The 26,358-nt window shown below is 33.0% G+C and overlaps 1 protein-coding gene across 3 annotated transcripts in view; it reads right to left on the bottom strand.

Annotated features, from left to right (window-relative positions):
• Pgm1 (phosphoglucose mutase 1) overlaps window positions 1-26,358 on the bottom strand; it is a 148,061-nt gene that overhangs the window by 7,735 nt on the left and 113,968 nt on the right. The window contains exon 12 of one of the 3 annotated variants that reach the window (XM_069836682.1): window positions 1-26,358. This exon is cut by the window's left edge and continues 2,077 nt beyond it. The exons of 1 other annotated variant lie outside the window; for it this stretch is intronic. The gene's annotated coding sequence lies outside the window, so the exon portion shown is untranslated. One more of the 3 variants, XM_069836684.1, reaches the window with a different exon arrangement.

Here is a 26,358-nt window from a genome sequence, read left to right as displayed (position 1 = left end):
GTGTGTAGCAGGATTTTAAATTACAACTTTAGTGTGCCACATATTGAAAAACGCTGATTTAGACCAGTGGTTCCCAGACTTATTCAACTCGCAAGCCACTTTCATAAATATTTGAACTGAGTGAACCCCTTATTAATATAAATAATATTTAACTACCTTAAATTAACTTAAAGTTGTTGTAGTTATGGTAAATATGCCTGCATTTGTTTTTCTCTTGTACAGAGGACGGACCTGAAGGCCTACACTGCAGCCTGAGGCTTATTGTGCTTACTACTCCTATTCTGTCAATGACTGATTAGTCTAACGGCCATGCTCTTGTACAAGTACAACACGCCGCACCATGAACTTAACCCAGGCTATGGTATGGATGATGATATGTGAATTAATGGTGGTAAAATGAGTCTGAGATCCAATGCCGAAAGTTACCCAGCAATTCTGCTTCAATTGGTTGAGAGAAAACCCCGAAAAAAAAAAAAAAAAAACCCCAACCAGGATTTGAACCTGGGTCCGCTCATGTCACAGTCAGATGCACTAACCATTACTCCATAGTGGTGGACTTAGGCAACAGCGCTGAAAATGTTGAAATCAATATGTAAACTCGAATTAGGAAAAATGCTTAACCATTTTCATTAGAACAAATTCAAAAGAATAGCTACCATTTCCATTGGTGTCCTATGTACTACCCAATCATGTCCTCTAATTGTAAAATTCACAAATTGCTTCTATGTATTTTGCTAAAAATATTTTCCATCTATAATTTTCATTTAAGAATTTCCATTACATCTCATACATGCAAGGAGTTTTGAGAATGTTTGAAATTAAGCTTGTAACATTTTAAAATCCTCTTCGGGCAATGGATGTGGCTGTTTTTCGGTAAGATGAGGCTGTACTAGTAAAGCACGAGTTACAGCCATGTCAACAAGTGCTCGCTGAGATATTTGCTCATAATATACAGATTACTTCCCCCCTGTGGCTATAAGAAGGTATAACAGGGGTTAGTACACATTCACTAGTGGCTGGAATATGAAAGACAACAGCAGTAAACCTAAATGCTACCAAGTGACCGACCATAAGAATAAATGTGTTATCTGTGTTAATGACTGAAATGATTAATCGAAAAAATCGAATAACCTGTACCAAGAAAGATTTTCATAAATTAAGTATGTAATACATTTTCGTAATTTCCTCCATGATCTCGTCTTTAATATGCAACATAGTGGACCAGAAGTTCGCTAATTTAAGTCCGGTTGTCAAAGACAGAATTTAAGGGCCAAGGAAACTCCTCCTGATGGCTGTCTGTGGAAAGTTAGGAAGAAGAGAGGTCTCGTGTTACAGATTTACATACTTTATACAATGTCCTTGTTTTTTTCCTTCACCAAAACATTTCAATTATTTGCACATTTTTTCGACGCTTAGCACAACATATTTTCTTTTGACATCGTGGAAGATTTTTTGCGTAGAAGCTATGCAGTATTGCCACTCGAACAAGTAAGACGGGTTTGCAATTTTATGAAAGTTCTTGGAGTCTTTTCTTTGAAAACAGGTAGTGATTATTTTACAAACTGAGACACACAGCGGCAGCATTCCTGCAAGTACTGTGTAATAGTGAAGGCTTGTAATAACCCTCTCTAGAATATGCACAATACTTCATATTTTTTTCTGCAGGAAAAAAAAAAGCGAGAAAAAGATAATTGGATAATTTGATTGGTTAATAGGGTGATGGATAATCAGAGTTCTACTATACAAACAAAATAAATTTCGTTAATTAAAATTATTGACACTAAAATCAAGATATTCCCTAATATTGTAAAACGGCTTGCCAACAAGTCATTTGTACAACAAATTCTTAAATACATTAAAATTTAAAGTGTGCATTTCTTGAGACAATTTATTAAATAGTAAAATGGCCATCGAATTTAGCCAACTCTTCGACTTGGTTAGTTTGACATAAGGTTCAACCAAATGATAATTTTGTCTAGTAGGATATTTACTGACATCGGATTTAGTCCTGAAATCTTTTATCCCTTTCAATGTTAAGAACATTATTACAAACATACTGACTTGTTAAATTTGTTCACTTTTAAATAATGGCCTGCAACAAGCATCAAAAGGAGAATAAGTATGGACGAGATTAATGCAGACAGCTGTTGGACAAAGGCAATGATCAAGCAAGACCTGGTCAGGAATCTGCTGAGCTAAGTATCTGAAATTTTTAAAGTTTCATTCATATGTTATTAATTTGTATATACCTAAGCTGATACTTCCATTGTAAATATGTAAGTCATGGTCTAATTAGTAAATAGCAATGTTTGAATAACATATTTATTAAGATATATTAAGTAATCCACTTTAAAAGCCTGAAACTCGCTGTACTACTAGTGCAAATCATTGCCTACTCAGGCGGCCATCTTGTTTCTATGGTGGTGTTGGTTAGCAGCAGCCATCTGAAAAATGGATACAGTGAACATGGCTTCTAACTACTACTGTTCTACCAGTATCTAACAAACTTCGAATTGATTATCTATATACAGAAGAAATTAAAGTCTCCAGAAAGATAATGAAAATTAAAGCATTTCACTTAATGTGTTAAATTTAGAATTTCGGTGAAAATTACCACTTATTAGAGTGATCACATCCTTACCTTTGGAACATTTTGACCAGAATACAAAAAAATTATTTTGAATGAAAATTGAGAAAATTCCAAGCACTGTTAAAACGACCATTGGTTGAACTTTTAAAGGAAACATAAGAAAAGAAGACAGATTGAAAAAAAAAATGAACTGGAGAGAAGGTCATATTTGAAGTGCAAAGTAAGGAAGAAAGTTGGAAAACAAAAAAAAATTTAAGAAATAATCACCTTCTGCTCCTTTGTTAAAATATTTGGAAATTCGGGTGATGAAAAATTGATGAGACTTTACTTCGTTAGTAGTGCCAGATGCAGAGGCATGTAATAACAGTAGGCTACATTTCTCACACAATGTATTCGTTTTAGTACTTTGCATGTCTCATTTAGCGTGGTGAAATTTGAGTTGACACTTACAGTATATACATAAGATGTAATTCAATGAACATTCATAACAAAATCTTGCTGCATCTGATATATGTTGTCCACATCAGTTTTATCTCTAATATCTTTTATACAGTCTCAGTTACTAGTTTTTTCTTTTTACATTTTTTCAAACATAATTCAATTTTTCAAAGGAGGCTTAGAAAAGCAATGGTTTCCTAAATGTTCCTCTTTAATCTTATTGTTTTCCATCAATGTTCTACACTAGTTTAATTTGCAGTTTATCTAGATTGAGAAAATTATGCTATGAACATTTTAATGAACTGGAAAATAAAATTTACAACTAATATGATTGAAGCAACGAATGCATTTTTTTTGTTTGTTTTTGTTTTTTTTTTCCTCCATAAAATCATACAGCTTATCTTAAAAACTATCATATGAGTCAAGTATAAAGAACAATTTCGAGGAATTATTTCTCTGATACCATAAGAAATACATTAATTATTTTAACAATTGGGACTTTTAATTACTTTCTTGGACTGAAATAACGAAGTCTTAATATGGATTATACCATCAACATTTGTTAAAACATAGCATATTATCTCGAAATCACACTCCATATTAATAGACAGTGGGTTGTGGTGCTTAAAGGATGGTTCCATGTCGCCCTGTTAACTGAAGTGTAATGATAATGAATTCACTTAATTGTTCCTAACAAGTACACTAACGATGAATCTAGTAATGTTTACATCTTACTTCATCTGCAGCAAAAATTAACGACTTTTATGTGGCTACAAGAACGAAGCACATATGTTAATGTGTTAACAAAATTCAAACATGGTGGTCATACACAAATGAAACTGATTAAATGTGAAGAGTCATGATTTCGTTCTATCGAAGCAAAATATTTTGTTCTGAAATAGGTAAAGATGACTGGACAAGACGAGGGTATAAAATCTCATCCCTTAAAAAATAAATAAAATGCCAAAAGGAATATTATCCACAATTGAGTATACTTCAAATGTGTGAACAAATATACTGCACAAAAGCAAAAATTATAATAAATAATTATTATAAAATTTAAAGTATTTCCTACAGAAGTTCAACTACAGTGAAATCAAAACATTTTCTTCTAAGCCCCGGTTTTGTATCCAAATAAAAAAAGTTCTAGAGGTTATGATACATTACTTTCCATTTCTTCACACCTCTCGCATGCAAACATTCCAGTTCTATCTACCAACATGCAAACACAGATTTACAGTCATATGTACACAATTTTTTTATGCAAAATTTCATTTTAATGCAGCCTTACACATTTCATTCAAGCAGTTATATTAAAATCTTCAAATGAAGAAAACCTTCATGCACAGAGGCACTGCACAATATTAAATTATAATATCAATTTTTGTTTACCACCTGTGCTTATCTTAATATTTGGATTTATATGAACGTTTTCGACACTCGGTGTGTGTCATCTTCAGATATGGGGCCTATGTCATTGTGTGAGGGCTTCACAACACACAATGACATAGGCCCCATATCTGAAGATGACACACACCGAGTGTCGAAAACGTTCATATAAATCCAAATATTAAGATAAGCACAAGTGGTAAACAAAAATTGATATTATAATACAGTGAGCTTATCGGCATCTCCAAAATGAAACAATATTAAATGTTTACCCTAACTACTTTACCTCTGAAGACACTCTTTCATTTGATTGTTACAGAGGGAAAACAATAATGATTAATGATTCTTCGCAACCTCACGTTTCAAAATCTGAAAACAATTAAGAATACCACTCCATTTCCAAACAGTGGACTGGTCACATAATGTGTATGGCTGCATTATTTATGGTGCCCTCATAAATTCCACATTTTTGTGCATTCAACTCCATGCAAAAGAAGAGATACAGCATCTAACACTTGGTCAACATCAGCTATATTTTCCCCACGTCTTTTGCTAGAGAAATTAATTTGCTTATGTTGAGAAAATATCAGAAACACCTTTTCTTTTCTTTCTAGAAGCTGAAAACTAAAAAAATGATGAAAGTACCAAACAGATGCTCAAAGCCTGAAGAGCAAGAAACATTTATGATTATAAGTACATTGAAAACAGATAAGACTTAAGATGACTTGAAAAGACAAGTCAGAAGAAGGGAATAATTTACACATACAATAACAGTATATTACATTATTACAATAAGATCTTTCCATCTATATATCATACAGTCAGGCAGTCGAAGGCTGGTCGCATATAGAATTTTTTCTTCCCATTGCTCGGAAACTTAGAACAAAAATAAAAACAAAAAGACGACATAAAAACGATGCAAACTGCATCACCATAAGTTCGAGCGGAAAAAAAAAATGTTTCTATCAGGTCCCCATAGTCTTTCTTTGCAATTATTTACAAATCTTTCATCCAAGAATTACAGGCTGCACATTTCATTTTGGGTAAGATTGACAATTACTATTAATGAACATTAAAGAAGTGGAATAAGAATCCTGTAATTCTCTGTGATGAAATTACAAGCTTTATTTATTTTTTTGTTGCTTTGTATGTTTTGCTTTCAGTAATTATTTCATATTTGATGGTGGTCTGTTTAGATTATGCATTTCTTTCCACTTATCAAAAGATTCAAATATAACAATGTATGTAAAAATATTGTTTATGCTCTCTCAAATTCATATTATAAACTACCATTTTGGGAAGAAAGGATATTATATCTGCTCTTTCAACATTAATTTAAAGTAGTCGCACATATAAGAAAGTGTTGTTTCAACAAACTAATATCCTGTTGAATAACTATGGTAGGTGCAATATCCTTAAGAGATGGTCGCTGAATTGTGCACTATGTTTGATGAATTTAAAAAGAATATTCTAAAAGGAGGAGGAAAAGAAACTTTTCATACTTAAGTATTTACTTAAAATGTGTTAATTCCTGAAAACTACAAATAACTTAGGCTGTAGTAACCTATCAGATGTAATTTTGATTACAATTCTGACATGTTTAATGCTACTTTTTCATGTGAAGGTGATTAAGAAACAGATGTAACATCTTAAAGCTTCAATGCTGATGTAAGATCTATGGAATACAATAAATGAAATTGTGGAAAAAATGAAGACATGTTGTGGAAACCACACTGGTTTCTTAATTTTCAAAGAAGCATTCTCGACACGAACTTCATGGAGACAGTGAGTTGTAAATCCTCTTTAGATATGATAGATTACTGGAAGGGATGAGAGAAATATAACATGAACACACAAAATGAAAGTCCAGTTTCTATACAGTAAGGTTGTAAAACTCCATCACCGTGCAGATACAATGTTCATCTACGGTTTTGCAACATACATGTTAAGGAATCTCGTCAAACATACATTGTTGTTTGCCAGAAAAATCACTTATTTAACAGAAGGTGAACTTTTTATATTTAAGCATGAAAAGTATTCAGTTTCGAAAATAATGCAATTAACACTTCACATACATTTAACCTAAGTATAACAGAAGTATAGTCCTACGAATGTGAGGTAAAATGTACACTTCAATAATGGAAAGAGCAAAGCACAAACTTTATTTACCCTCAGACCATCATCAAAAATAGTTCATTTTTTTCTTTACATTTTCTTTCAAATTATAAATTGGACCACAGGTAAGAAAATATATCTCCTTGCAGTTTCGGTAGACTATCTTTTACATAAAATGAACAGTTAAATTTCAATTTAATGAATTGGCCATACATATGTACTATATAATAAACAAATTCAACCATTAATTTCAAAGGTAAGCTTGTATTCACCTTTATAAATAAAGAAAAAATTATGAATTAAAGTACATATTTCTCCCCTAACATAGTTCTTCAGAAAGATCAATGCAATAATATTTAATACAATATAATTATCTCCTCTTGTAGTTTAATATGTAAGACTGATGTCTGCAGCAGCAGCGAATTTCTGCAATGCATTTTAAATTTTCAAAACTCTCCATACGTATCAATTTCTTCAAGCAACATTTCAACACCTGCCTCTTCAAACCAAACAACTTATATTTGATTAAAAAGTTCGTTGCATACTAGATCAGAGAAAGACAGCAATGTGCTCCAGCTTGCTAGAGTACACACGAATGTAATGACTAAATGCTGTCCAGGAGACTAAAATTATAACTCAAACTGTAAAACGCATGCATCAAGTTAATCCAGACAAAGCACAAATACAATAAAATTAATAGTAGTGAAACTGTTTGAAGTTTGTAATGGATAACTAATAGTAAGTAGCATTTAATTATAATAAGGCTTTTATTACAGTAAATATAGCCATTTATGCAACGGTACATATTATTCACAGTAATACAGAAGCAATAATATTTTCTTTGTAAAAACCAAAACAACAAAAATAAAAGCATTAAGTTAGTGTTTAACAGTAAGTTACATTTTCATTAGAGAAAATAGTTGTTTGCACATGTATGTTGATTCAAACAGACACAACATACGTGCAGCAAGTATATGCAGTCCTGAGAATTTAGTATGCTGAAAACAATGATAAAAATCACTTAAGCTCTTCTATTGTTATATTTATCTTTCAATATGAGATGCACAATCAGAACATCTTTTACTTTAGAACTTAACACTTTTCGCACACAAGTTTTGCTGGGGTAGAATAAAACGAATTGATGTTAGCTAATTTTTTACAATAACAGATTTCTTGCCTTAGCAGGCGTCACTACAGTCGCGCTCAAACCTCCTGATGTTTGCAGGTGTGTCCGCTTATTGGTGATAGCCAATAGTGGCAGTGCTGCGTTGCAATATATGGGCATGCAGACTCGCCGCTTAGAAAGTCTCAAGATCGAATAACAAGAGCGCTCGGAAAATTGGTATGTTGTACGGACCCTGCATGTTTAATGTTTCCTGAACACACAAACAAAAATCACATTTCTACCCCCACCGGTTCGAATTTTATGGGTAAATACAGTAAACCTCCGATAAGACGCTGTTCAAAGGACAGCGTGTAAATCGCGTATTAACCGGGACCGCATATTAGGTGGGTATAGTCATTTTGTCTTATAAACAGTATCTATTGGCATTTTTCTTTATTGAAATATATGATTCATGAAAGGTAACACATTATTATTCCACTATGTAATTATTGAGACATTTGCAATATGTACTGTACTTAATTCTTTAGGAAAAAAAAAAGTCATTTATAGTTGCTTGCTGTGTGCATGTTCTCCAAGTCCTCATGCTTCCACACTTCACTTTCCTGCGCTTACGACGTCACAGCTGCAGTGATTGAGTCGCGATTTTTTATTATCGTCCATAATGTCGATGATGGGATTCCTAATGAATCAGAGAGTTTTTTTCTGATTAAGAGTAATGTTTTCATCGTATTTCGTAAGATTTCCAATTTTTCCGACACAGAAAGCACTTTTCGTATAACACTCATTGTAATTACACTCAGACACTTCAATACACTAAAAGACAACAAACTGACAAGCAAAAATTTTCATTCAATGACCAAAATGCTTCATTTCTGTTACAGTACATTGCTGAAAATTACTTCTAAAATATTCCACAAACATGGCGTATTATGCTGGACTTGAGCGCAACAAACGGGGTCTTTTTATAAAGGCATTATACATGAAATGTGCAGGCATATAATAACTGCTATTTTTGCAAGAATATGCTTTGACACAATGGACATAATGCTATTTAGGGCCACGTCAATTCATTTGTACAGAAAATTACTATTTCAGATTAAGCCTAGCATTCAATTTATTTGCTCACATTGCGCCTTTGTGTTATTCGACACCTTTGTTAACCCTTATAAAAGTAAAACTATAACAAAAACTGATATAAATTCAGCGAGTATGATTATTTACGTCTGACTCAACTAATTGTTCTATATTTTGTGGCTTTTAATTTCATTCGATGCAATCTGACGACATTTATATTTTTTATTATTATTATTAAGAAACCTTCTATATCTCCCTGTCAAACCAATCTCAGGTAAAGGGTCGCACTGCAAAGTTTTAAAACTACTGCCACTGAGAGAGTACTTGTGACAACGTCGTGCTCACATGTTACTGGCACTCACCAAACGTCAGGAGGTTTGAGTGCAACTGTAGCTGTACAAGTCTCATACTTGCTGCACGTATGTCACAAGTGACTGCATTGTTTAGGACTGTATTCAATTAATATTGTCCAGAAGTGCTTAGAATTGACCTGGTATATCATCATCATCATCATCATCCTAACAAGTACTGAACCTAATGGCCTGTTACGGTCTCAAGCCATATTTTTAAAGGTCTTCCTAGTGTATCTGGTATTATGTGGTGGAAAATAAAGAGAAAAACAGCCACATTCTTACAATGTAATAATATTATTATGTGTGTCAGCAATGATGGCCATTTGTACATTTCATGGTATATTGAAACATTCCTCACAAAATCATACACTATATAGTTTAGATTTTTCTCAATTGTCCATTTTTGTTATATGCTCTAATGCTTCAAATGAATTAAATTTAAATGGGGTGTACCTTTTTTTATTTTATTTTTACTTGGTTACTTAACGACTCTATATCAACTACTAGGTTATTTAGCATTGATAGAATTGGTGATAGTGAGACGGTATTTGGAGAGATGAGACCGAGGATTCGCCACAGATTACCTGATATTCACCTTATTGGGAAAAACCTCGAAAAAACCCAACCAAATACTCAGTCCAAACGGGAATCGAACCCCTGTCCGAGCACAACTTTGAATCGACAGACAAGCACCTCAGCCGAGTGAGCCATGCCAGTGGCCTGCAGATAATACCATTTTGTTGTTGGTATGGATGGTAATTTTCACTCTTCTTCTTCTTCCTCCTTCAATGGCTGAGACTTTGGTTTTTACAACCCTTTTCTTCTAGCTCCCCAAAATAGCCTACATATTTCTTTTGTCTCTTGCCTAACTTTGTTTTCAGCAGTGCATTAAAGTAGATAGTATGCATTCATTACGTCATTTTCATTACATAGTACACAGGTGTCTGATTCCATTATATTCATTCTTTCAGATGATGTGCCAGTCAGGATTCAGAATCTCGCTACTGCATTCTTACAATCTGAGGAATATATTGCTTTCCCTACTGTATCAATATCTGGCGATTTCCATGTGATACCATTATTTGACTAAATTAGAGAGAGACTTCGGTTGATTTCTCTATTTCTGGCTATGATAATTTTTTTCCCTTCTTGAAATACAGTATAACCCCGTTAATGCATTCCTCAAGGGACTGTGGCCTTAAGGGGAAATAATCTGGACAGTGTTATAAACGGGAAATAATTTATGCACTGGCCCAGGGAGGGGGGGTTTGGGGTTGGGGGTAACCTCCCCAGAGCCCTCCCCCTAAAAAAATGAAATGCTGCTGAAACTCTTCAACATTGTAACAGTGACTTACTTCCAGTAATACACAACCTGTTCACAATAATGGCAACTCCCCCTGTAACTATTCGTACTTCTGTAAGGTCATTCATACATACACGAGAAAATTTCTGTGAATGAAAATTATGTGCTCAAGGAACTAGCTACAAGTGCAGAAGATTGGAATACACAGTGTCCAGCTTAAAAGTATAATAAAAGAAGTATAGCCATCGGTCATTTCGTTGTACTATAATTTGTTTTCAATACAAACATTTTTAATTTTGTCGCATGGCAACACTGTAATGAAAATTTTAATCTGTGCTCACCTATTCTTGATATCACATGCTCAAGTAACTTATTATAAATGGGATATCTCGTTTGAAGTGAATTGTTCATACTGATTCAAGATAAATAGTTCCTTACGTGTTTGTGCATTCTGATTTGTTTTTTTCTTTGTTACCGTCCTTCCCATTTCTGTTTCTCGCATTTTTAGCAACTCATATGTAGTCTATGTTTTATTTATGACCATGAAGATAGGTGGATGTCTTACAAAATTCATTTTGCAGTCCATTGTGGTGACATTCTGCCACTTCTATTATTAGTACAGTTCAAAATTGTGGTGCATCAGCCCATAATTCAGGGGAGAAGATTGATGTTTCAATATAGTTTTCTAGAATATAATGAGAAAATTCAAAACTTTCACTAACAGGAGGGGCTTCTGATGTTAGTTCTGCAAAGCATCTGATACCTCTAATGGTGGTAAATAGAAAATACCAAAAAATAAAAGTTTTTAACCATTTTCGAATTTCAAATATTTTGTTTCTGTGCTCCTGGTTTGATATACCATTTCCTTTCATTTTCCTAATTCAACTCTGTCCTAAGTGAAATTTACATTCTGTAATCTTAACACTGGGAAAATCAATTTTGACAGCATTGTGTGACGCAAGTTCATAAGCTTTGAAATGATTAACTGCTTCCACATAGTTGTAGATATCATTTCTTCAGGAAGCACCACATGTTGTTATATGTTTGAGTTTTAGCTTTTGGCAAAAAAACAAGTCACCACAGGAATAATGACATCATTAACACACGAATGTATGGTGTAGATTTATTTTACAAGTTAAGACAATATTACTGTTGCCGTCCACATAACTGTTCTACGATGTAACTACATTTTCGGCAGACACACATTATAAGGCTTCTTTGATGGAAAAAGGAACTAGAGGAACCATTTTACAAAGTTTCCTATACATTTTCTGTCTGAATGGATCAATTTCAGAAAAAATAAAATAAAATAAAAAATAACTTTTTTTTTTAAATTTCGGCCCTAATCAACTTTAATGCATGTAAGTCACCATTTGTCTTTCTACAATACTGTACGAATTTTTTGTTCCTTAATTTATTAGATATGATTAAATGTTTCATGGTCATGATGCCCTGCTTTATCAACATTTACATTTAAAAGTTGATATTTCTCTAATGTTTCGCTGTAAACTTCCACATCTTGTCCTCTTGTTATTTTTATTACTTCAAAGTGCAGGTTTATAAAATCTTAACATGTTAAAATACACACTTAATTAGGTCTGTAAAAGAGCATTTGTTTAAAATACATTTGCTAAAATGCTTTGGGTTATACTCTAATCACTGTACAAGAAAGCAAATGCGCTACTATACACTAAACAAACGAGAGAGGCTATCGTAGTGCACACCATACAGCATGTTGAGTTCTGAACTTGCCTACAATAAAAGAAATGCGATGAAATTAAACCTCTGCCCTAAGGGTAAAATGAGACAAAATAAACTGCAGCGAGAAAAATTTACATTTCATGTTTATGCGTAAGCACAGTGATACATGGCATGAAAAATAAAACCAAAGTTTTTTTAATGGTACTGAATGGATTTCAGTTTGCTTTATTTGGGGAGCTATTTAGTTCAATGAGAAGTTCTGTTTCATTCAAACTGTAATTAGTAACGACACATTAAAGTTTTAGTTACTGTATGTATTATAGTCAGTTTTTGCAGGGAAAAAAAATTGTAACCCCCTCCCCCTCCCAAAACCAAATTCTGGCTGTGTCACTGATTTATGAAATGGAAAAAATAATTCAGACATCACTTCACAGGAAACATATTCGTATTAAATTGTGCGTTAGTTATGATTAAAAATGCAAATAAGAGCTCATTTCATATGGAAAAAAAAATTGATTGTTGTTTGCAGTGTTTTTGTACTGCTATTATGAATGACAACATTTTCTATGCGGTTCAAGTAGCTACAGATACACCACAATGTATTTTACTGCTTCGAGGGCTTCGTTTCATGTGAGGACAGATTTAATTTCCTCATCTGGGGTTGAAGTAGCTGCATGATCCTCAATCATGTCATCGACACAGTGGAATTCTGAAGTCAACTGACACACAATCCTCCATGTTGACTTCCCTCAATTTTTCCTGTACAGCAGCTTAATCCTCGTTATCATTCATTTCATAGGTTGTTATGTCATTTTGCACTGCAAACTTACTGCACTCTCCACAGAATTCAAAGGATGATTAAATTTTACAGAAGGTACCAGTAAGTGCAACTTCCAATAGTGCCCGGCACGGTCTGATCTGAACCCGAGCTGACCCAAAACCTGAGGACTAGCAGATAAAGCAGAGACAACTGAAACCCGACAAACAACTCGATGCGGGCTTGACACGAGCCTGTTCCAGGCACTCGTGGGTTAATGCCCTTAGCATAGTCACAGCAACATATTTCTTCACCATGCTTTTAAAACATTAAAAGTTTCGCAATTTGTAAGGAATTTTTTACTCACTTGTGATCCAAAAAAAAAGTGCAACAAGTGGGATTTGGAAGCATTGCAAGAGGGTAACATAATACAGGATTATATATGAAGTGTCCAGGGATCGTACAGAAAGTGTAATGAATGACACAGCATTATAAGCGGGAGCATATTAACGAGGTTTTACTGTATTCATCCATCTTACAAGTTCCTAAAGAAGGATGTGCATGCGTCATTGCCACAGCTCCCATCCCTGCATTAACTGGTGTGAGTCTTATAAAGGATGGTTCTATTCAGTACATTGTAGATAAAATATATTAGTAATTTATCACAAAAAAGTACCTCACCAAAGAACTACTGGGGATTATATACATTATGAATACAAGTTAATTATATTCAGTTTATAATGAGATAAAACTGTACCTAATTAATTTGTTTAGAAATTAATAGATACAAGTCAAGGAAAAAACAATTACAAAGCGAATTTACCTATGGTCCAACAAAACTTCGTTTTTTTTTTTCAAGTAACGACATTAATGAAAAATAGAATTCTCTGTTTCTTTTTTTATATTATCAGTTTTTTACATCATTCTGTAAAAATTGGCAGTGACATTTTCCTGTACAAGGTACCTCATACTTCTCAAAGTTAAAAAAAAAAAAAAAAAAAAAAAAAAAAAAATTAAAAACTATTTTTCTTCAATCCACATCACTTCTCTCTACTCTCTTGCAGAATATTTCTATCAATCTCTGAATTCAACATTGCCAACAAATAAATGCTCTGTGCAGCTGCACTAACATGTCACACTCAGTTCCAAAACACAATCTAGACCACGCATGAGGATCCAAGATCTGGAACTTAACTAAAACCTCAGACTTGTGTGTAACTGCTATACGATTATACATTAAAAACTTCAAAATACATTTCTTACTATTACACAAACATGAACAGCCCTTCAGAGTGGAATACATCAATTTTAAGAATAACAAGATGCATATTTATCTCAAGAAAATGTGTTGTTGTTAGTCTTGCTTCTCAATAGAACTCAGTACCGGTACTATTGTTGGTTTTATTTTGAGAATTTAGTAGAAGATATTTGTTTATTTAAATTTAATTTTTGTGCATATCATGTAATTTGTTACCTTGTTAATTTTAATTTGTTGAAGTACTCACCAAGGCAACTGCATACAGTAAATAGTCAGAAATGTGCAACCACTCGTCTTTAAGGTTTTGTCAAAATAAATAAATATATATATATATATATATATATATTTTTTTTTTTTTTTCCCCCCCGCTAATTCTATTTGCTTTTCAATTCTACATAGTTATTTAGTTCTAATTTTCTGAAGTGATACTTTATTAATTTACATTTAGGCTTTCAGAACAGGCTTTTGGGTATTCCACCAGTGCATGGTAGAAACTTCAAAGTCTATTTCTCATTTTATATTTTGTTCAAGTTTCTATATTAAAAACAGTATTTCCTTCAACACCCAAGCAGCTTATTTCTTTTCAGCTAATTCATCAGCTATTTCATTTCCTAATGAGCACACGTGTGATGTTTTGTGCTGTATAATTTTCTTATTTCTTGCAGATTTTCTGATACTCTGTTATTGTTTAATATACTCTGTACTGCTGCCTTGGAATCTGATAGAATTACTATTTCCTTTTTTATAAAATATTAATCAGGGTTCTTTCTACTGTGTTTGCCATCAAAATTATTTGCGTGTACTGCAAAATTCTGTGCTATATATTCCAAACCCTGTCACCTTGTTTCTAGTACATGAACCATTAATATGTATTCTGTATCGAACTTATGTTGGATATCTTCTTTCAATTGTTACTAAACTTATTGCCTTCATCACTTCTGACTGATTTTTTAGTTTTGAAACTATTTCCTGTAGATCTAATTTGATGTCGGTATTTTGAAATTCAAAGGTATGCAATAAAAAATTTGTATAATTTTTATTAATCTGGAAATTTCTTGGGCTTCAAGTTCAGCCAGATGAATTGTGAAGTATTCTTTTTATTTGATTTGTTTTATTTCAGATGGTTGTGTTTGAAATCGTAGATTTTTATGAACATTAGTGTTAATTTTGGTCCATTAACACAACAACAACACGATAATTAATATTACAATATAACAAGATCTCTATCAAGGAATGACAAATGTTCAAGACTTCAATATGTATACAGTCAACGCTCGATAAATCGTACTAAAGGGGGTGGAGATCTGTCAGTTACAAAAAGCCCATCTTATCGAAGGGAAATAAAGTTGTACATTAGGAATGAACACTAAGACCACATGTTATCTATACTGAACTTTAATGCAACAAGGTTATCAATACATACCAGGTAAAACGGAAACACAAATAACACAGGTAGTGGACAAAGTGCATTAATCAGAGTCTACTGTAATTCGATTGGTGCATGATGGTGATTGATCTGCCACTGTACTGTTGTTTTTCCCAGCAGAACATTTGAAAAAGTTGTCAATCTTCTTATATATTTTCTTATATTTTATTTTCGAAAAATTTGGTCCGAGTTATCCAAAGTCCAAGATATCAGGGTCCGAATTATCGAGTGTTCACTGTATAAATTTATCAAAATCATAGAATTTGACACATTTGATACTTCAACATCTGTTTGTTAGTGTCACGAAGTTTTAAATTTGTTTTCAATCATTTCTCCAATTTAACTTGCAGTGATCGAAACAGCTTAAAAATAGAAGAAATAGCCAAAATGTAGAAATAACATTTTTCTGTAGTTCTGTATTTATGAAAAAAAATGTGTTAGAAAATACATTATTTAAATTTCTAATTGTAAGATTATAAAATAAAATTGATTCAAAGACATAAACTTTACCGACACATCTGTATACTTCTCATTATCACGAGATTCTATCAATCTTATATAAATTTACAGTTTCAATTATTGTTCACAGGTGTAAAATGGTTTACAATGCGATGAACATGCATTACATATTCTGCTTTGTTGTCAGTATGAATGACGTGAAAATACAATGTAATTACGAACGAGAATCTTAGAAATAGTGAAATAGTCAATATCTATTTTGTTGAAAAAAATAGACAAAATCGATAGAGAACAAGATAACTTGGGATAGACAGATTCTTGAGAACTTACTGCTGGAGATATATAGCCCGATTCATTGTGTGTGTTTTGGACCTGAGTTTTGACAGTTACGGCAATACACATGTCAACTAATAAGTCTCAATTTCTCTAAAATTTAAATGTACTACATTTCTTATCTAGTTTCTCTTATGATACGCCTTCAAGTAAAGCAAAATAATTTGTTAAATATTTTATTTCTTGGAAGGAAGAAATTCTTGAAATCCAATGACCAAAGAACCTATCTGTTTCCACCAACAATGGAAGTAAAACTGAATTAATAAGGATTAAACGATAATAACAATGTTGCTATTAACTCTGGTGAAAGAACGGACATTAAAATGATATTTTTAAGTTAATCCTAAATTAAAATAAATTTATTCTACAAAAGTGAGAGTTTCTTTTTTTAACTAATAGCGGGTACTTGACTGTTCGTCATTCACCCATATGGAGGAGTTATGTAGACCAATTTACCGACAGATTTGTTGGTCACAGTGCAAGACATATGGGAGGGGCATAATCAGGCACTATAGAAAGAAAAAATGGTCAAAGGCTTGAAAGAAGGTCTCCTTCTTATCAATCAACAAATGTTTCTTAGCAATACTGTGCTACTGTACATTATCATCTGCATTCATGCATTTCTCACCAATTTACTTATTGTTATTTTTGATTGAAAAATATATATTATTATATTACATTTATATCCAACAAGCTGCACCTTAGGACAGATTGCAGTGACAGGCAGAGAAAGTTTCTAGCTGGCTAGGGGCAAGTTCTGCAGATTTTAGGAAACTACTTCAATTTTGAACATGCAGAGCCAGCTAAAAATATCTTGCATTCCTTCTGGGAACAAGATTCTGCAAGTATTTGTTTCGTGCAGGAAGTTTAAACTATGGTGCACATTAAAAAGTGCTACATTTTTGTCATGCATTAGGAAATCTGGAAAACTGAAGAAAGGGCACTTTTTATAATAGAGAAAAATACTTATGGTGCAAAGTATATTATATCCTAATCTGAAACATTAATTCCTAACTATTTTGCAAAGGAGTATAATATTATTACTTTCAACATATACTAGTATTGTAAAATATATATTTTGTATTCACTGTGAATGTAAAAAAAATGTTGCACACTGCAATATTTAGAATTTGTAATAATATAAAATATCTTTTTCATACTTCCTACACTTTTACTCATTAATTCAACCATGCCAAGCTGTGACTAAAAGCATAACCTTTATCTGTTGCATAACTTATCAATGTATTTTACAAGTTTATTTTGGATGACCCTGCGAAAATTACAGTTACGCATTTCTAAAATTAGAAGATATAAACAGACAAAGGTTACAGCATTATGTCCATGAGAAGAAGTACAATGAGAGTTCGTGAATTTCTGCCAGGAAAATCCTGTTGTGGGCACACCTGAACTGCCCCACGATCACAGCTTATTTCACTGAACTTCCTCAATGCTTTAATCACTCTGACAAAAATGTAAACTCAAGAAAGGATGTTATAAATTAGGATGGGCGAAATCATACAAGATAATGAATTCATTTATTTACAATGAGAGGTATTTCTACTTTCTAAAACAAGAATGTATGTTATTTGCACAGAAACTATTTATCTTCTAGAAAAGAAAATTGTATTAATTTCGCAACAGAAAGTCATACATAGAAAGCAATTTTGCTTCTTCTTTAGGCTAGCATGACATCAAATTTACCTCTGCTTTCATTATCAGTCTGGATGTCATAATGTATTCCATTGAATTCTTGCACTATCACAGATATAGAAACATTCACATGTATATCCCATTATCAGGGAATAGAAGGGGAACATATTTCATGGATTCATTGCCAAGCGCTGCTCTCCAGGACTGGAGTGGGAGGGATGAGGTTTAATGGTCATCATTTACAAAGGTCACGAAAAATACGGAGAAACTAGGAAACAAGGATAGTGCAATTTATTGGATATTATGTCAAAATTCATATTCAAACTTGTAGGCCCAAGAATATGAAGTTAAGGGAGAGAAGGAGCAACGAAGACTATCTTCTGCTACATCATCAGCTATTTTTAGGGTGACAGAAAAAGAAAATTTATCATTGTTTCTTAACCAGAAACCACCTGAACATGAATATCTGGCTTCTTCCCTGACAATGGGGCTCAAATCATTATATGTTTCCACATCTATGAAATATTAATACTGTTCAAGTTTAAACCATTACTATTATAGTATTATAATTATCTCTTCCACCATTAATACAAACAAACTGTATATGAAAGCTTATTTGTGTAATTATTTAGTATCAGCAAAAAGTAATGGGCTGCTTGAATATTCTAAGTCCCAGAGACACAAGCTATCGCTAGTGGAGTTACTGAAATTTGTTCTAACCCCTTCTGAAAGGCACTTGAAAAGATGCAAAGAAAATGGATTTGCTGTAAACAATAGATGGATATACAGTATATATTAATAAATGATAGGAGTTGGGTAGTAATTACTCCACTTTTTGTTAAACAAATTGAAATATCGATCTCAAGACTGTAAAACTCCTTTTTAACATTATTCAAAAAAAAAAAAAAAAAAAAAACCACACACACACACATGCACTGGGATGAGGCTCGAACCTGCGCCCTTCGAAATGACAGAGAGCTGAGCCATCTGAGCTCCTGAGACGAGACAAAAAACCATGCATCTTAGCAGCATGCCAATATCATGTGAAATGACACCCAAGATCTGGCCCATTACTTTTTCTGGTAATGTACATGGAAAAATCGAGAATAAAAAAGTAACATCCTGTCTTGGTTTCTACAGAAAATCCAAACTGGGTGAGAAAACAGGAATTATGTGGAGTTCAAGATACAATAATGAAACATGCTTCCACATTTAGCAGGTGTCAATTCAATTTCAAAATTAATACACTGCACTGGAAGTGTGTCTTAAATATAAAGTCAATATTTATAACACTTCTAGGCAAGACTACATTTAACATACACATTTACCGCAAAGTCTTTTTTTTTTTCTTTCAAGTTTCAACATTGTCTTCCTACTTCAAAAATTCAACAACACTTTTCATCAAATAAGACAATTCTGAGTTTTTAGGCTTTCACGATAATTCTTGTGTTCAGAAATATTGGGTATACCACTGTGTCCTGGAATTAACATCTGACTTTTGAAAACAATACTGTTCATATATATATTACGTAGCCCTTTACTTTACAATATAGTAATGTTCAAATAAAATGCCTCTCATTACAGAAAGAAAAAACTATTTATACATTAACATACAAATTCAATCTGTTACAGTTATGAAGTCACCACATATTACTTTATCACCCAAACTGGATTTCCATTTGTTATAAAAAAATAAACATCTTCAATAAATATAATCATGTTATATAAAACATATATCACTATATTGTTACCTTCCGAAACTTTCTATGCCTTACCATCTCTATAAAAAGTATATTAGTCCAAAGCAACAAAAATATTACAATGCACAACAATGACAACAAATACCTTAAAGCTGACAAAGAAAGCTAAATTGAGAGTCAGTCTATACAAATATTTACAATACATTTAAAGAAAATGTTCAATTCCCTCCTTTAAAACAGCTAACAAAATCTACTGAATGCATTTGCTTTATTTCTATAAGCCACTGCAATCACTATAATATATACTTGCTCTAATGTGGCTAATTTGCATCACCCAATACTTTTATACAGAGGTTGATAGGGATGGATGTAAATTACAGAAATGATAAGATGCATAGAACAAAATGAACTTTGCACAGAACTCACATTCGCACAGATTAAAAACCAATGCATTCATTCTATTGCATATCAAAGATAACGTATTACCTGAGCAAAATTTTCAATTTATGTGGGATTTCCTTCATGAGATTTGAAGCAGGTCACAATGGGTTTAATCAGTAAAAGACCATTTTACTAATGACCACCACACCTTTTAATTGCAGATTAATACTATGACAGATTTGGTAATGAATATTAGATTAATAAATGCAATGAGGCTGCAGACTGGAAGAAAAGAAGCGATACATTTCATTATTGCTATTAATTTTCAAAGCCACGGGCGAATGAAACACTCACCTTCCTCCATCCATGGGATTTTTATCTCCACACAGGGTCATTCCATACAACATTTTAAGAATATGCCAGCGATGTCATGAATTTTTTTGGGCTTTTAATATAATAATGTTATTATGAAAATAAATTAAACTGCCAACTATGACTGTCGTATCATTAATATTTTAGTCATACGGATGACTGAAAAATGGATGGCAGTTACACGTTATCCATCATTTAAAATATTCTAGACACACCATATGAAGTGTCATCGAAACTGAACAGACGCCATTGTAAACCTGAATGACCGTATTTTAATACCTTAAAGACTAATCCGAATAATATTAAGGCATGCTCATAAAAACATCTCATTGAAAAAAAGAAATAGTTTTATGTTCGAGTGCAACAAATTAAATTCATGCGAATTTCATTTGTATTAAAGAAAATCTTATTCCTAATCCATCTCCCATGTTTCATGACTTTATCTCAAAAAACCTGTGAATATTTAAATTAATAAAATTATTAATTTTTGTTTCGACGGTTGAAAATCGCTTGCTATGTGTAGCAGACAGAGCGTTCACGAGACTTCATAACGATGAGTAATCTCAAACGTCCGTCTCCCTGACCTTGATTGCGCAGCATTCTGTATGATAGGAGAGCCTACCTGCTGAGCTCCTTTGTTCCGTTGAGTTATTTTTATTAAAAACTGACATGATATTTAAGTCAGCATTCTGACATTTTCACAGTGGAATCACAATACCCTAAAGAATTAAACACATGTTTTTTCGTCTGTAAAAATGAATTGCATTTTGTGTTCTATATTTTTTTTTCATTTTAAGGGCATTTATAAACAAGGTTCTCCTTTTTCGAATTGCATTGAAATCACTTTTCCATCTTCCTTTACATAGTAAGAATACTTCCTTGAATGAAACTGTGTTCTTTGTTAACCCAATATTTTAAATTCTGACTGCTGTCAAACTATGAAAGATATAAATATAATATTGCTTGAAATTCATATTTAGAACATATAAAATATCCTACTAAAATATTTTTAACTTTTGAGACATCATGGTTCAAAAACATACTTTTTTGCATGGGATGACCCCACATCTTCATGTAATGCATAGAAGATAGCTTTACGACATTATTTTGTCTCATAGTCTCCAGAAACCAAGTGGAATTTACATCCAATTGTAATATACGTATGGTGAAATCATGTCATATGTTGATATTGCTAACCCCTACTAAAATAAATCAATTACAGTACTGACACACCTTGCTCCTAAATGAACTTCATATAACCATTACAGTGGGGCAGTTCAAATAAGTCACTGACCCTTTCTAACCGATCCCTGCTTAATTGAGACTCATTTTCAATTTGTGTATGTCATAAAAGTATGCCAGCAGGTATTACACAGAGAAAGCTGTGAACTAGTAAGATGTTGAAATATGAAGTATATAATATGCTTTCACGTGTTAATTAACTAGGTTACCTTGTTGACTAGTTTCGGCCAGTGGGCATCATCAGAACTGGGTGGTCTTTGCACCTTCTGATTGCGTTTCCAACTCAACATACCAATGAGCCAACAAGATTAAAAGAAGAGTTAAACACAATCAAATACATAGCACAAGAAAACGGATACAACCCTAACATAATATACAACATAATAAAAGGGCCAAAACAGAATTACAAAAAAAAAAACATAGGAATACAACACAAACACGAGAACACAAAAAATACATCACACTAAGATACGAAAATAAAAATACACACAAGATTGCATCCTCATTCAAGAAAATAAATTACAACATCGCATACAGAACACAAAACACACTGCAAAAGCATCTCAACACACGAACAAATACAACCACACAGGTGTATACAAACTCAAATGCAATACCTGCAACAATTTCTACATAGAACAGATAGGCAGATCATTTCAAACACATTACAAAGAAAATATCACAGCCATATCCAAATCACAAAACACTTCCACATACGCAGAACACATCACAAATGCCAACCACACCTACAGCAACATAGACACAGACATGGAAATTCTACATCGCCAACCAAAAAAGCCGGAAACTAAACACACTAGAACAATACGAAATATACAGGCACACACCCATATCAAATCCTCAACACACAACTCAATTTCAGAACACACATTTTTGACTCCACATTACACTACACAAACACACCTCCACGGGAAACGCCAACAGAAGGCGCGAAAACCACTCAGTTCTGATGACGGCCCACTGCCCGAAACTAGTCAACAAGGTAACCTAGTTAATTAATACGTGAAAGCATATTATATACTTTATATTCTGAAGTGATATAGTGTTAAAATTTGTGTAATCAAGATGTATATGATTTTGAATAAACATGTTTCCATTCGTCTCTGTCAGAGCTGTGTTACCAACAGTTGAGAAACAAGTAGTGGTAGGTAAGGATATTTTTCCTTTATTATTGAACAAATGTTTATTTTACTTTCAGTAAATTTAATGTATTCTTCTTCTTCTACTACTACTAATGGCCAATTTGTTGAAAATATTCTGCTTTTCTTCTAGCTTCCCAATAGCATTCTGTGAAGTTCACTACAATGGGGGAGGCAGTCAGGTCCAGTGTACATTGTTAAGTTGCTGGCTTCTTTCCTTTTCTTGCTAACTCTGAACACAGTTTGTTTTAGGTTGTACCTATTGTCGTCTTTATCCTTCGTATCAGATTGTTTGTGGTAAATCTGTGTTGTCATTTTTGTAGAATTCTTGTTCCTCTCATTTTCATGTGTCTGGATCCATTGCAAAACTATCTGCATGCCTGTTGATGTCATTAATTGTATTTCCTTTATTTCTAAACTTTCTGGTGTATTATTGGATGCCACAGCCTGTGAGCCTACTTCTTTGTTTTGCTTTTGAGCCTGTTAATTGCTACTTCTATTCTTTAAGTCAATAGCCTTACTTTTTCATGCAATTGAGGTTATATTTAGGATTTTTCATCTCAACATCTACTGCACTTGGCGAGCATAGTAACCACAAGACCAAAGGATATCTATATATTACTTTTGTTCAGTATGCCACTATCTCACTTTGTGCACGTGTGTATGTGTTGGGTGTCCAATTAGGAGATGCACCATAGAGATGCCAATGTTAAATTTTACATACTGAAATACTAACTTCTCCTTTTGCTTTACTGGAAAAGGTCATTAAACTATTTTGCAGAAAAAAATTCTGTTCCATTCATTCTAAAACACTGAAACAGAATTTGTAAGCACTAGAATTACACTGATTTTTAATGTATGGTAATCATAAAGCAAATACTGTTTACAATGTAGTAATTTGAGACAACATGTGTTAGAAGTAAAAATGAATAAGTTGTTATAACAATTCTCATGAAAGATGTTAGAGTAGGCCATGGATGATTGAAATTATTATACTATGAAAGAGAGAAAACAAATGACTGAGATTAACATGCAATTTATTTTTACGAAATAACAATGAGATTATCAATATACATGAATGATAACAAATTACACACAATTCTGAAAAATACCCTACCTTCTGCTGCTACACAATAATCAATCTGTTATAAAACTCGTCTGACATTGGTTAATTTTAAGTAAGGCGAGATGGGGTAAGTGTGACCTAAAATTCTACTAGATCAACTATTATTAGTTCTAACAAAAAGAGAATTGACATTAACTCCTTCAATTTTTTTACATTGCACTCTCATAGTATTACGTATTGAAAGCACGTAACAAAAAATGTTACATAGTTATCTGGAATTACGTTAATTCAATTTTAATATCATCTTGACATTAGGTCACACTTCCCCTGGCATTTGGGCAAGAGTATACTTGGCTTGTTGTCACTGTGTAACTGCTTGCAGGAAAATGGGGAGGGGGGTTCATTCCATATAAAATTTTTAATTTTGTAATGTCAAGTTCTGAATTTTTTCAATATTCTAGTAAACGAATGTCATAATAATAAATAGTTAAATGGCCTAATATGAACTTCATATCATCAATGGTTGAAATGTAATGAAGGATGAAATCTGCAGTGCTTGGGAGAAGTGACACAAGTCAGTTTCCACATACCTTTTTTGATAATTTATTGACAACTTACAGAACACCTGCTCGCTTGAAAAAAGAGACATAAGTATTTCTCCCATTACAATAATTCATACAGAAAAAAATCAAATCGACGTAAACCAGTGTGAGTTGTCAATAAATTATCAAAAAAGGTTTGTGGAAACTGACTTATGTCACTTTTCCCAAGCACTACAGAAATATTCGGGGGGTTGACAAGTAGACTATTGTTAAAATGACATGTTTCATTGTATCAATGTAAAAATTGTGCCAATACAATGATGACTATATATACAGGTTTATTTAAACTTACTTTTGGATTATTATGGATTTTTACTTCGAGTATGTATTAAAACTTGCAGTAAAATAAAGAAATATTAATATTTTTATACTATGTTCTATTTTTTACAGTGAGATAAACAACTTTTTAATCGATTATAAAAAAAATTATGAAAGCATCACTAAAACTTTGGGAACTATTAAATAAACCAGAATTTGAAATGTTGCCATTAAGGTTCAAAGTTGCATGTAGTGTATTACGTCACATGCTCATACCAGACCACCCACACGCGTGCTTGGCAATCGATATGACAAATGCCCGCTGTTATGACACTCGCTCAATGAGTCGCTAATAGCTTTCACATGGGGGTTTGTTTTCGTCCTGTAATAATCTCAGCCCAAGTTTTTCCCTTCAGTTTAGAGGTTGATTTTGTCCTGTTCTGTCATTGTAAGTTGTAAGTGTTCAATATTCCTAAATTAAAGACGAAAAGTTGGAGTGATCTGTGCTGTTACAACCCTCTTGGACTTGAAAAACATTCATCACAAGTCTGTAACAGAAAAGTAACAAGTAGCATGTGTAAAAGGTCCCGCATTTAGAGGTAGGTGATGCTATTTGCGAATGCTGTCACCATAAGATTTCAAAAATTGAAATTAGTGAAGTTGCTGGGACTGAAAGTGAGGTCGGCAAATCAACAAGCAAAGAAGAATGTTTACAAACAGAGGCGGGAAATTCAATAAGTGAAGAAGAATATGCTCCTGAACATAAATGCAAGTAATTACACCGCTAGGCCAGTAGCTTTAGAGATTTAAATCATATGCTCAGCAAAAAGCAACTTCTGTGAATGAAGCAATTACTAGTGGCATGACTAATGAAGCACAGGAAATGATCAATCAATTTAAAGAAAAATTTACACATGCAAAATCAGCAAATGAAAAGTACATGATTTTTAACTTGCCTTCCAAAAAGTTGGAGAGAATATAAAATAATATCTGAATTCGGAGTGTTGTCTTACGTAGCACACACTGCGAAAGTACCTCAAACAAATAAAGGTATTATGTCGTTTCCAGATAGAAAATATCAACTAAACCTCCCTGATGACATGACTCAAGTTGTGATAAATTTCTATGAAGAAGATAATGCCAGGATCAAAGGCACTAAATCTGTCCAGGAAGGGGATAAAAGAGTAAAACAACAAAAGAGGCTACTATTATCAAACTTAAAAGAGCTCTATAAATAATTTAAAGTAAGGTGCTCAGAGAGCAGAGCTGAGAGATCCCGGTGCCAGAACAAATTTTTCTCAAATTAATAGGTATCTACATGTTGACTACTTACATAGGTGGTCTCGATTATTCAATGAGAACGGCAAGGGCTCATATGAATATATGTATATATCTATGTTAACAGTATTCAATAATAAACTGTTGTTAAAAATGGCCATAAAGTCATTTAAATATGCGCACCTGCATACATGACTTATATGTCTAAAATGCAGGAATGATATAAAAGAGAAGAGTTCGGCCGGTGCTGTGGATCGGGTCCCGGTATTGCTCACTTGAGAAGAGCGCTCAGTGCACAGAGCTGAGAAGTCCCGGGTTCGATTCCTGGCG

This window comes from Periplaneta americana, chromosome 10, assembly GCF_040183065.1.
Source record: "Periplaneta americana isolate PAMFEO1 chromosome 10, P.americana_PAMFEO1_priV1, whole genome shotgun sequence".
NCBI lineage: Eukaryota > Metazoa > Arthropoda > Insecta > Blattodea > Blattidae > Periplaneta > Periplaneta americana.
Note: the sequence above shows the minus strand (reverse complement) of the source record. Positions and strands in the feature narration are given on the sequence as shown.